Raw genomic sequence first — 11156 nt, forward strand, 5'->3', positions numbered from 1 at the left:
TCATGTAATGCCTTTACACTGATAAAAGTCAAAGCAAAAATATTGGTAAAAGCACTCCGTGGTGTTTGAAAGCTCCCACTACAGCTTGCCAGGACTGAATTTCTGTCAGGTGTCTCTGTGTATTTGATTTCTGCCTTTAGCAGCTGTTTCAAGTCAAAGAGGCCTTGACTTGTATAATTTAGTGCTGATTTGTAACTGGGATACGTATGTGCTCACATAAACATAACATCCAATTCAGAGGTCATAATTACCCTGTGCTCAGCCTCCCAGTTACAGAGCTGAGTCTCATTTACATGCAGCACAGCTACCAGTGCTCTATCTTTTGCTAGAGACAAGAAGGTGTCCTTAGATTTAAAAATACATCCTCTGATTTGCTGCTGAAGAAACAAATTAAACCAGCTTTGCACTATAAATGCTATATAGTGTTTGCATCACAAGGAATGATAGCGAATACCTCAGGAGGTGTCTTAGGATATTTTCAGTTGAACAATGAAAAAAAGTCCACGTGGAGATTCTGAAAAATACCCAGGAGAGAGAGTTGTAATAGCTTGTTTCCACAAAGGTGGCAGGGAGGCCATAATGATGTGTTCCTTCTTAGGAGAAAGGAGAAATAAAGGCCATGCAAAACCAGACCCAGGAGCACACACTGTCAGTTTTTGCAGCTATTTCCAGACTTCTTTAGAATACAAAGGAAGGCGAATAACTGAAAGCTGTGCTGACAGAGTTGTAGAAGTTTGTGAAATTGTCATTATCAAAACTCATGTAGGTCTCCAGCCACGGTGGGGACAATTATGAATTCATAATATTTTGCATCAGTGCAAAACAGTGAATGAAGCAGTGAATTGCAATACACATTTAGAGGCAAACACTATCAAAAAGGTGTTGGACTTTCAGAGTTTAAAAAATGCTCGCAGGTAATGTAAGGGACAGATGGATGCAATGTATTTCTTTTTAGGATGAGCTTAAAAGCTTTTTTAGTCCCTTACTGGTGCTGCTTCATTCTTTCCCTCCACCTCTCTTGTATGTCTCAAACCAAAAGAAAGAAATTTAAGTGTACATTTCTAATTCATGTAACTGAATAGCTGCAAAGGACTTTAAGGACCTCAACTTCTATTTTTTGAATACCCAGATGATGGAGACATACACTACATCAAGTCAGACTTTATAACCTTTGTCCGTCTCAGGAAAACAAGAAATCCTTTTAGAATATGAAGTGGGCTTTGGCTGCAGTGAGGTTTGGCAAGTGTTCCTGACTGCCACAGCACATTTGTAGCTAAACTGACAGTGCAGATTCTCTAAACATCCAAGCACAGCCAGGTTTATCACATTCTGCTTCTTGATGTTTGTAAATTAGTCTTGCTTCTCTCTAATAAAAATCCTTGTAGCAGAACCAAGTGTTCAGCAGTTCTATGACAGGAGACACTATTATTTTGGAAGCACAGCTATTTTTCTTCAAATTAACTTGTTGACAAGAGGAAAACCGTGCTGGAGTCACTCAGAATGATTCCTGCTACATGACAAAAAAAGCCTACTCTATCACTTGCAATTTTAACATGCTGCGCTTTTGTGGAGGAAAGAACTTTCTACATTGACATCTCGATGCCACTCACACCTTTATGTCTCAAAAATAAAAAAGCAGAGGTCAGTTCATGAAAGCAATTCCAGATCTACTGAAGGCTCAAAAATTAGCTTTTGTCCCAATATTGGCCAGTCTTTGGTTCGACATCATTCTCAGTTTAATGCTTTAAACTGCTTCAAACTCTTGGTATAAGTTTCCCAGAAGATAAAAATAAAGATCACCATATGTGTTATATAAGATTTAAGCTCTATCCCTCCGAATTAGATTAAACTGAATTCAAATTGACATTGTTGTTTCAGTTTTAAGTGCTCTGCTAGTGGGTTGATGTTATGAAGCATTACAATTTAAGACCGGAAAAGAAAACAGTGTTCAATCAGTTTATCTGCTTTCACAAAGAGAGGGAAAGCAGCAGAATTGCTATAATTTACTTTTAATTAAAAGCCTGCAAATTGTTATTAAAGCGTGTGGAAGCTTTATGTGAGTGTATGTCCAGTGCCATTGGCTGAAAAACAACTGAAATCCAGGCAGGGGCCTTGCCCTCCCCCTTCCAGAGCCCCCTCAAACCTTCAGCCCTTCCCCAAACGTGTGGTTGGCAGCCGTGCCTGCATGCAGCAAAAAGAAATGCCTGTGCTTCCATAAATACCAAAAAAAAGAGAGAAAAAAGCAATCCCTACCAGCCCTCCACCCCCAAATCCACACATTTCTGTGGTGTAGCTCGAAACCCACACCCCAGCTGCAGCATCAGAAAGCTGTACCCAGAGCCGAGGGGGGTGGAGAGATATCTTTTGTTTTGAAGTGCAGCACTTAAATGGAAAGTTAGACATCCTATAGTTTTGTCCCTTTCCCATTATTTTAAGTGCAGTGCTGTTTTTCAGAATTCAAAACCAGAGCTAATCTCAACAATAGCCTTTCCATGGCAAGTGCTGCAGCAAACTCTGGAGTGCAGATTCTGATGAGCAGTGGTGAGCCTTGCTGTCAGTAGGCGATTTGCTGGCCTCTCTTCAGAGCCAAACAGGGATTTTACATCTGTGCTTTTCTCTAAAAGCAGTTAGTGGCATGAAAAGATTTGATTTGTAAATGTCGAAGGCAATAGACTTCATCTTTATAGCGCACAGAGAAAGGAAGTGTGGAGGACTGAATTGCACAGCTGCCTGCAGAAGAACCACTTTCTTTTCCAAGATCACCATTTATCAGACAGATGAAACAGGAATATTTCTGTGAGCATTGTCTCAAGAGCAGTACAGAATAGATCTTCTACCTCCTCAAGCACGTGCAGTTATTTAATGAGTTTCCACCTGCCAACAACGTCTGAAGTTCTGCAGACTGCTTTGCCCTCCTGCTACACCTTTATTTCCACTTGTTAAAAACTTATTATTCAAGCACTCACTGTACATAGTGGGCTGAATCCACTAGATAAAGAATCACTCAATCATCACCTTCTTTTTTTTATTTCTTTTTTTTAAGGTAAAAATCAATAACCAGGTTCGATATAAGGAAAAATTTCTTAATTGCAAGAGTAGTCCAACATTGGAATGAGTTGTCCAAGGGAAGTGGAGGAGTCCCAGCCCCCAGTTGTGCTCAGAAAATGAGTGGCTGTGGTGGCCCTTTGCCCCAATACCACCATGCCCATTCAACCAGCTCCCAGAGGATTTGGTGATCTTGGAGATATTTTCCAACCTTAATGATTCTGTCATTCTGTGATCACCCTTTGTATTAAGCAAGAATCAGTATCACTCTTTGTTTTCAGGGTGTGGACATCTAAAACAATTTGTGTTTCTAAAGCTCTCACATCAGGGAATGTGTGGGGTACAACATAAAGACAGCTCCAGCCCCAGTATGCACAAACTCATGGCAAAGTTTAGATATTTGCAGGTGAAAACAATAAAAACCTGGATAAAGAATCACTTGGAAAATTATTTATACTTAATAAAATGGCATATTTGGACAGCGTAGGGTGTTTTAAGAAGGACCCATCTCTTAGCAGCTGTGAAGTTTTAAATGGAAGAGAGTTGAAGGCATTAAAATCCTCTCTCTTTAACTCTCTGCAGATGTCTCCAGTGCTCAGTGGGAGCAGTGCTCGTGCTGCTCTTGCAGCTCTCAGAGGTTCAGGCATTGGGAAGGTGGGAATTCTGTCTGGGAAATGGCAAAGAATGTCAATCTAAACTCCAGTAACTCTCATCCTATACTGAAGTCAGTCATAGAAAACAACAAAGGGCATAAAATTACAGCCCGAGCAGTATTAATAATTTAAAAAATTATTTCAGTGACAGAAATTGAAAAAAAATGTATAAAAATTTAAACCGAGCTAGACAAAGAAGATAACATTTTCCTTTAATAAGCCCATCTTAGATATTGATTGCTATTTTTCTTAGGAGAGTTTTGCTAGCTATCTCAAAGAAACTGTCCTTTGAGCATAAAACCAGTAGAGACCAATTAAATCACAGAACATCCTCCAGTAACTTACATTGGACAGCCAGAACTAAAATATTTTTAGTGTAGCTTAGGAAGTCAGACCATTCTGAAATTTCATACTCTGTTTGATCTTTCTACAGATAAATGGGTAGAAGACTCAGAAGAACTAGCATTTATTTGAAAAATTGCTTTTTCTATCCAGTAATAAAATATGCAAATATATAAAGTCTTTCCCTTCCCCATGTTTAAGTTATCTGAGCCAGTTCTCCATGTCTTTCTTTAGATTTTAAGTCAATTTTAATTAAATGTTTCACATCTCACGAAACCAAGAGAGACGTCTCAAAACTTCAGTCAAATATTTGAAGATAAATTTCACAGAAATACAAAACTTAAACTTGAATAAGTTACTTTTTCTGTCAAAGAAGCTTTAGGCACCAAGTTACTTAGAATCTTTAAAATATTCTTTTATATATGATTATGATATTGCCCAGAGTGTCTAAATTCTTTGACAGAGAGTTAGCAAGTAAGATCAGAAACATTTATTGTTTAAGGCAGCCTCCATAATAAGTTTGGACAAAAATGGATTTTTTTTTTTTTTTAAAGCATATTACAAGGGTGTTTCAGTCAAGCTTTTAGCTCTGCAATTGTCTCTCAAGGCTCCAGGGTCCATTTCTGTGCTTTTGAGGGGTCAGTCAGTTTAAACTCTGAACAGTGAATATCATCTGTACTCTACTGTGCATTAACCCATCTCCGGTTACTCTATAATTTGAAAATATTTAAGGATTTTATAATTTGACTCTCACTGAAGAAACATAGCTAAACATTGGATAGTAATAGTAATAGTAATAATAATAATAATCTAACTCTTTCCATAGGAGCAGCAGCAAATGATAAACCAGGTCTCCCTCTCTGGCACGGATGACTTTGGGTGGGACACTATTAGTAGCTAATTTTTCTCCTATTGCCCAAGATCTGTCTAAATCCAGACTCCACAAGATTATGTGGATAAATGCTTTTTCTCCTTCCTGAAATTTGAAAAATTCATTCTACTGTGTTTTTTCCTGAGCTTTATTCTGCTCTCCCTAATGTTTATTCTGTCAGCTGCTGTCTGAGAATCTCATGGGTCCCCCACCTCTCCCTCCTGAAATATCACACTCCTCTCAGCCCTTTTTTACTCACCTTCATATCTGCAGTCCTCTTGAATTCTCAACCTTTAACATCCATTTCTAAAATTTCTGCAATTCCTCTCCTCTATTCCACCCCATTCCTCAAGAGCCCAGTCAACTGCCAGTGCAAAAAGAAAAACTTCTTTCTTTCTTTACAGTGCTGAAAATCCTCGAGCTCTGCCTGCACATCACAAAGGTCCTCTTATCTCCCCGGTTCTGTGCTGTCAGCACATACCTTGAAATCTGAGCAATCTAAGCAAGCTTTATATCTCCATCACAAACTGCCTCATGTCCTTTGCTGCTGTTTGGCTCTCAGACTAATGTTCCTAGCCCAAGGTCACAGCAGCTGTTGCTTTTTTAGACTTCCGTTCCTTACACTCAGATACTGCCCGAATTTTCCCACCGTATCAGCGGGGAATTCAGAGGAACACAAGCTCCCAGCCCTTACTGAGAGCCCTCTTGCTGCACCCCTCCTTCCAGCTTGAAGCAGCTGTTTCACCCCAGGATGGCAAATTCCCAGTGCTTTCCCTTTCCTGAGTGCTCAGAGAGTTCGAGGAGCTGGTTCATTAAGAGTCTGCACATGTAGGTACTGTGTGAGAGAAGATAATATCCAGCCCACCCAGGCAAAAAAACTCATGAAGGGCTTGGCTTCATTAACAATGTACCTGTCCAAGAATTAGCTGGAGTTCTCAGCCTTGTAACTTAGAAAATGTGGAGAGGTTTACATGGGGGCAGCAAAGACAGATAAGTGCTAAAGTCCATCAAATGTGGTTTCTGCAGCAAAGTCTAAGTTTTCCGAAATTCGAAGGCTCAAGAGAATGAAGGGAAAGTAAAATCCAAACTAGAAATATCCACCCCCCAAAAAAAACAAACCCAAAAACCTATCAGTATACTACTTCCTTAGGTTAACTCTCTACTGCTTTGGCTGAAATAAAGAAGTAAACTGGAACAAAGCATCACAGGGGGTATAGCTCTGTGTGGGTGTGTCTGAGAATGTGGGAAAGCCCTTCAGAATGGAGACATTCTCAGAGCTGCTTGGCAAAACTCTGAGCTGCTGAGAGTTGCTTGTTACTAAAAAAAGTATCAGAAAACCTTAATGATGGCCGTGCTGCCATGCCCACCTCAAATGTATGTGCTGTTGAGACAGCCAGCAAGGAATCTCATCCTAATGAGGTGAGGCAGTGTGGGTCTTCATCTTCTGCAAAATGAAACCCTGCTCTCATCCCAAACGCGGTTTTGGGGAAAAACCCCAAAACCTGAACCCCCTGCACAATCTCTGGTGTGTTTCTGTGCCAAGCAGCCTTTATTTGCATTATCTTTTCCCAGAAAGCTCTCTGCAGCAGGATTGGAACACCCCCCGGGGAGAGCATCGCTGATTCTGCCCTCAGAGGGTTCATTGATGCCCCATCATTGCTACCTTAAAAGAGGTTCCTTATTGTCCTCAGGAGAGCAGTTCAGCTGCATTACCCTGGCACTGGCTGCTTCCAAAGGGATTTTCATCCTCAGGAAAAGCTGCTGATGATGCTTTTGTTGATAAGAAAATCAGAAGACTTTTCCCAAACACTTCAGTTCTGCCATAGGAGGAATTACTTGTCAGTAAGGAAAGTACCTTGGGAAGTGAAGCATCCTGAGCTTTTTTTCTGGGGTCACAGAGGTTTGTGTTATTGGAAGGACAAGGAACTGCAAGTTGATCACAAAATTACAACTGAAAAACCCCAGCAACCCAGAGGGATAAAATTGGACATCCCAGAGCACTACTTTATCTGTTCTGCATGAGCTCAAGAAATCTTAAGGATATCCAGCGCTTCAGTGTGAAAAAAAAGTCAGCGCCAGTCACTCCTGAGAATAAGGTAACTCAATAAATTAAGGCAACTCAAGCTCAGTATTTTATACCCAAGGGGTGTTAGACTGAGGAAGGATAGAAATTGAGTCTGTCCTTTATCCGAGTGGAATTGTAAGCGAAACTCACACTTCCACTACAGCTTGTAAGATTATATTTGTCTTTAATCAACATTAATAAGAAAACAGGGGAAAACAGCTTCAGAAACACCAAGCCCCAAAACATTCTGGTTTCAAAAATGAATGGAGGATATTTAGTGGGATATGAATTTCCCCTACAAAGCATCATGCAGACAGTTGGAATAAAAATCCCTCATTCCACTTTCATTACTAAGGCAGAAAAGCAAAGCAAATGGGAATGGCTCTGTAACCATAGCAACATTTGCCATTATTATTTTTTCAAAGAATTTTCGAGGCTCTACAATTTGAATTCTGCATTCTGAGGATAAAGTTTGTATCAAGGAAAAGAATGGAAGAACTTTATTTGGTTGCAGGTCCTAATGGCAACTTCTAAAAAGATTTTTTTTTCTAAACTCTGGTTTAAAAAAGAAGTCATGTGCAAAGAGTAGGAAACATAATTGCTTGTACTTTACTTAAATATGGTGTAAGATGTGTGTAACTCTCAGGAGACAGGGTATGGAAATTATGACTGTATGAAAACATGCTAATTTAGAATGGTCAATTAAAAGACATTTTCAATAATGGCAGGAAGTGTGGAAAAATAGTTGTGGTTTCTGTACAGTATCAGCTTAATCAGATCATGTTATTTTTCATAATTATGGATACAAATTTCCTGGGTGCTGTTGCTTGGGTCAAATACAAGATTCTTTCTTTCTGCCCCCTTCACCTCAGTGGGCACATTTAATCTCATTTTACATTCATTATGAATAATTGTACTCACAATAAATTACAAGCACAACCAGTTCTTTTACCAGACGCCCCAACCTTTGATTTTACAATTAATATTCAATGTTTATGAAAAGCCATACTCAGAAACAGAGTCATAAAATAACACACAAAGTACTTAAAATATAGAAGGTAAAATATATTCAAATTCTAAATATTGCAACCTAGGAGGCAATTTGAAGCTATTCTTTCACTATTCCAATATCCCCAAACAGCTCAGATAAGCCAAGGTCACTGTTCCAGAGTTCCAGGAGATCCTTTGGATCTCTTTACAACACCCAGACAGGCATGGGCAGAGAGAGGAGGGGACTGGAAGAGACTTAGTCACTAAAAGAGATTCTGGTTATCAGTAGAAAGAGCAGTGGAAGGAAAAGGACAACAGCAGCAACTGGAGAGCATGTTCAACTGCAGAGTAGTCCTTGCTCAGGTTGCTTTATCTACATCTTTCATTTTTATTTACAAAGTGAAATAGAGTAATAATGACACATTATAGTCAGGAAGGGACTCAAGTACCACCAAAATGGCAATCATAAATCCATGAAAAATACTGCCAGGAGATCCTGAGTCCTGGAGCAGCATCTTGAGAAAGTCTTGCAGCCAGTTTTCTTTTCTTCTTTTTCTTTAATATTTCTTGTTAAAGCTCTCAATTAGGAATGTTCTTCTGGGCTTAAGGTGGTCAAATTAATGTGATTTATTACCTAATAAGGGTAAAACATTTGTATTTTATGTGAGTGGCATATAGCTCCCGTAAGGTAGCTATTCGTCAGGCAAAAATGAGGTTTTCTTTTGGATACACGGGGAGTTGTATGTCCTTTCAGGTCTAATCTGGGCCATACAGAGCAAGATTTATTTGGATTTACATGAAGGTTGTGTTGGCAAAAAGAGAACCAGAATTCCTGAGATGCAGCACACCTTAATACATCACAAGAAGTAAGGAAAAGATCCTCTCTACTTGTTAGGAGAATAGATCAGAAGACATGATAAGATCGTGTGTGGAGCTGATAGAATTAATTTCTCCTGGCAATTTCAAGTGAGCTGAGTATTTGCCTCTGAAGAGCCCAATCAGCTTTGCAGCAGTGGCTCCTCCAAGGAGAGCCGATCTCCTGCTGCGGGATCCCGAGGGGGCACAGGGGGCCCCTTTGCAGGGCTGAGGTTTGAGCTGCTTTAAAGTGTTCCAATTCACAGCTCACCAATTCACCCCAGCCAAAAAGTGAGTGTTTAACCCGTTCTGTCCAGTTCTGTCCAAGGCACGTGAGGGAGTGTTTGCATGAGCTGCTTCATCAGCAGGTTGCTGCTCATGACAGTAAAATCTCCCAAAACCAGGGCAGCAACAAGCAGCTGCAGCTGAGAACCCTTTTTACTCGCACAATTGCCTCTGGAAGATATTCATCCCCTCCTTACTCCCTGTGGGCACCCACTGCAAACAGAACAAAGGTGAGATGATGTTTTTGAGGAACCTCTGTGGCAGACCAGCCTATGTGGCCCTCTGGGAATTCATCTGCCAGGTCATCCTGTGGAAACTGCTTCACACTGCACTCTCATCCTCGTGAGGTGTGACAGCAAGGCCACTGCAACTGTTTGACCTAGAATATGGCAGATGTGCTGACTGAAATCCCTGTCCATGTTTGTGTGCATGTGAAGAACAGGATTTGGCTCTAGCAGGGAGGCAGCAGCTCTGGAAACGCTGCTGCTCGCAAAAGCAAAGTCCTGCCCTGCACGCCCCTCGTTTGCTGTGGTTTTGTCACCACAGCTTTCACCAACCCCACCTCTCCCAGTACTTTCCCCAACAGCCTCAGCCCTGTGAGGCTCTGACAGGGGCAGAGGACACTTTGCTGCTCCAGCAGAAGGTTCTCTGCAGGGAAAGTTCTGCCAGACAGAAATGCTGCTGGCGCTGGTGACCCAGCTCTGCTCACTTGCTGGTAACCAAAGAGTTTTTTGCAACCAGTGGCTGATTCCTCTGCTCCCAGCCAACAAATTCTGTTTGCATAAGGTCCTCGAGGTGATGAGTGATCAAGTGATCACACTCCCAGTTATGCAACAGGGGCAGCTCCCACCACAGACTTATCCCACAGCAGCTCCTTCATATCAGATCTTCCCTTTCTCAGCTTTGTGACTCCTAACCCATCCTGGCAGTGCCTGGTAATAATTTTCTCCCTTTTCCCACTGCAGTAACTTTTCCATAACTCACAAGACAGCTTCTTGTGAGGAATGGTAGCAAAGGGAATTCCAGGTCTTAATCAAGGAGAGATAAGCTCCCGATATTCCCATCACTGAACATTTCCAGTTTGTGACACATTGCAGCTTTGTGCATGTCTGTGTTACATTTCATGTATATTATACATGGAGGCAAGCAGCAGCGTGCACACAACTCACTACAATCACTTACTTTCTTGTTCTTCTAACATTTAAGACTTTGATTTTGTGCTTTACAGGAGGCCAGGTGCATGCAGCTCTTACTTTAAAAAAAAAAACAAGCTAAGCATAAAGGCCATGATGTTTTGCCACAATGGAAAATTTCAGTAATAGCTGAATAACTCAGGCATTTCTCAGACCTCAAAATCTTAATTTGGCTTAATTTGGACAAAGATTCGTCCAAGATTGTCCTATTTATAAGCTTCTGGAAGTAATTAGTTACACTTGTAAAACACTTTAAAATTATAAACTGTGAGATCGCATAAGAAATCCCAAACACCCAACATTCAGGTAAGACTTAAGCAAAAAAATGATCTTTCAAATATGATTTATAGGAAAATTTTATAGCTAAACTTATCTGAACCAAGGCATGTATATTTACTAGGAAGAACTGAATGCCCAACCTGCCAATTTATCAGTTCCACAGCACATGACAGATTATCAGAATTATCTGCTCTTTTTTTAATCAATAGGAACAATTTTGTGCAAATAACTTGTGAAAATCATCTTCAGTGATGCTCATATAGCCCATATTTTGCAATATGTATTACACTGCATTTTTAAAGGAAATAGTTATTTTGGTGGTTTTTTTGGTTGTTCCTTTCTTGTTTGTGTTTTTCTTGGGTTTTTGTTTGTTTTGGTTTTGTTTTGTTTTTGTCCTTTTCTTATCCCTCTTTGTAATTTAAAAGAGAGACACTAAATAAGGAAAAATAGTGTAATTTGTGAAGGAGCTGGAATAATTGTAAAACTAATCACTCTTAAAATACTATAGAGACACATCAAAGGCAAAAAAACCCCAAACCAAAACAAAAATACAACTCAAAAAGCCAAACCCACCAGCC

At 40.2% G+C, this 11156-nt stretch overlaps 1 long non-coding RNA gene across 7 annotated transcripts in view; it reads left to right on the forward strand.

Annotated features, from left to right (window-relative positions):
* Positions 1–11156, forward strand: part of LOC108448655 — a 51793-nt gene that overhangs the window by 10721 nt on the left and 29916 nt on the right. The window lies entirely within an intron of this gene.

The sequence above is a fragment of the Corvus brachyrhynchos genome, unplaced genomic scaffold (assembly GCF_000691975.1).
Source record: "Corvus brachyrhynchos isolate BGI_N302 unplaced genomic scaffold, ASM69197v1 scaffold220, whole genome shotgun sequence".
NCBI classification, from domain to species: domain Eukaryota; kingdom Metazoa; phylum Chordata; class Aves; order Passeriformes; family Corvidae; genus Corvus; species Corvus brachyrhynchos.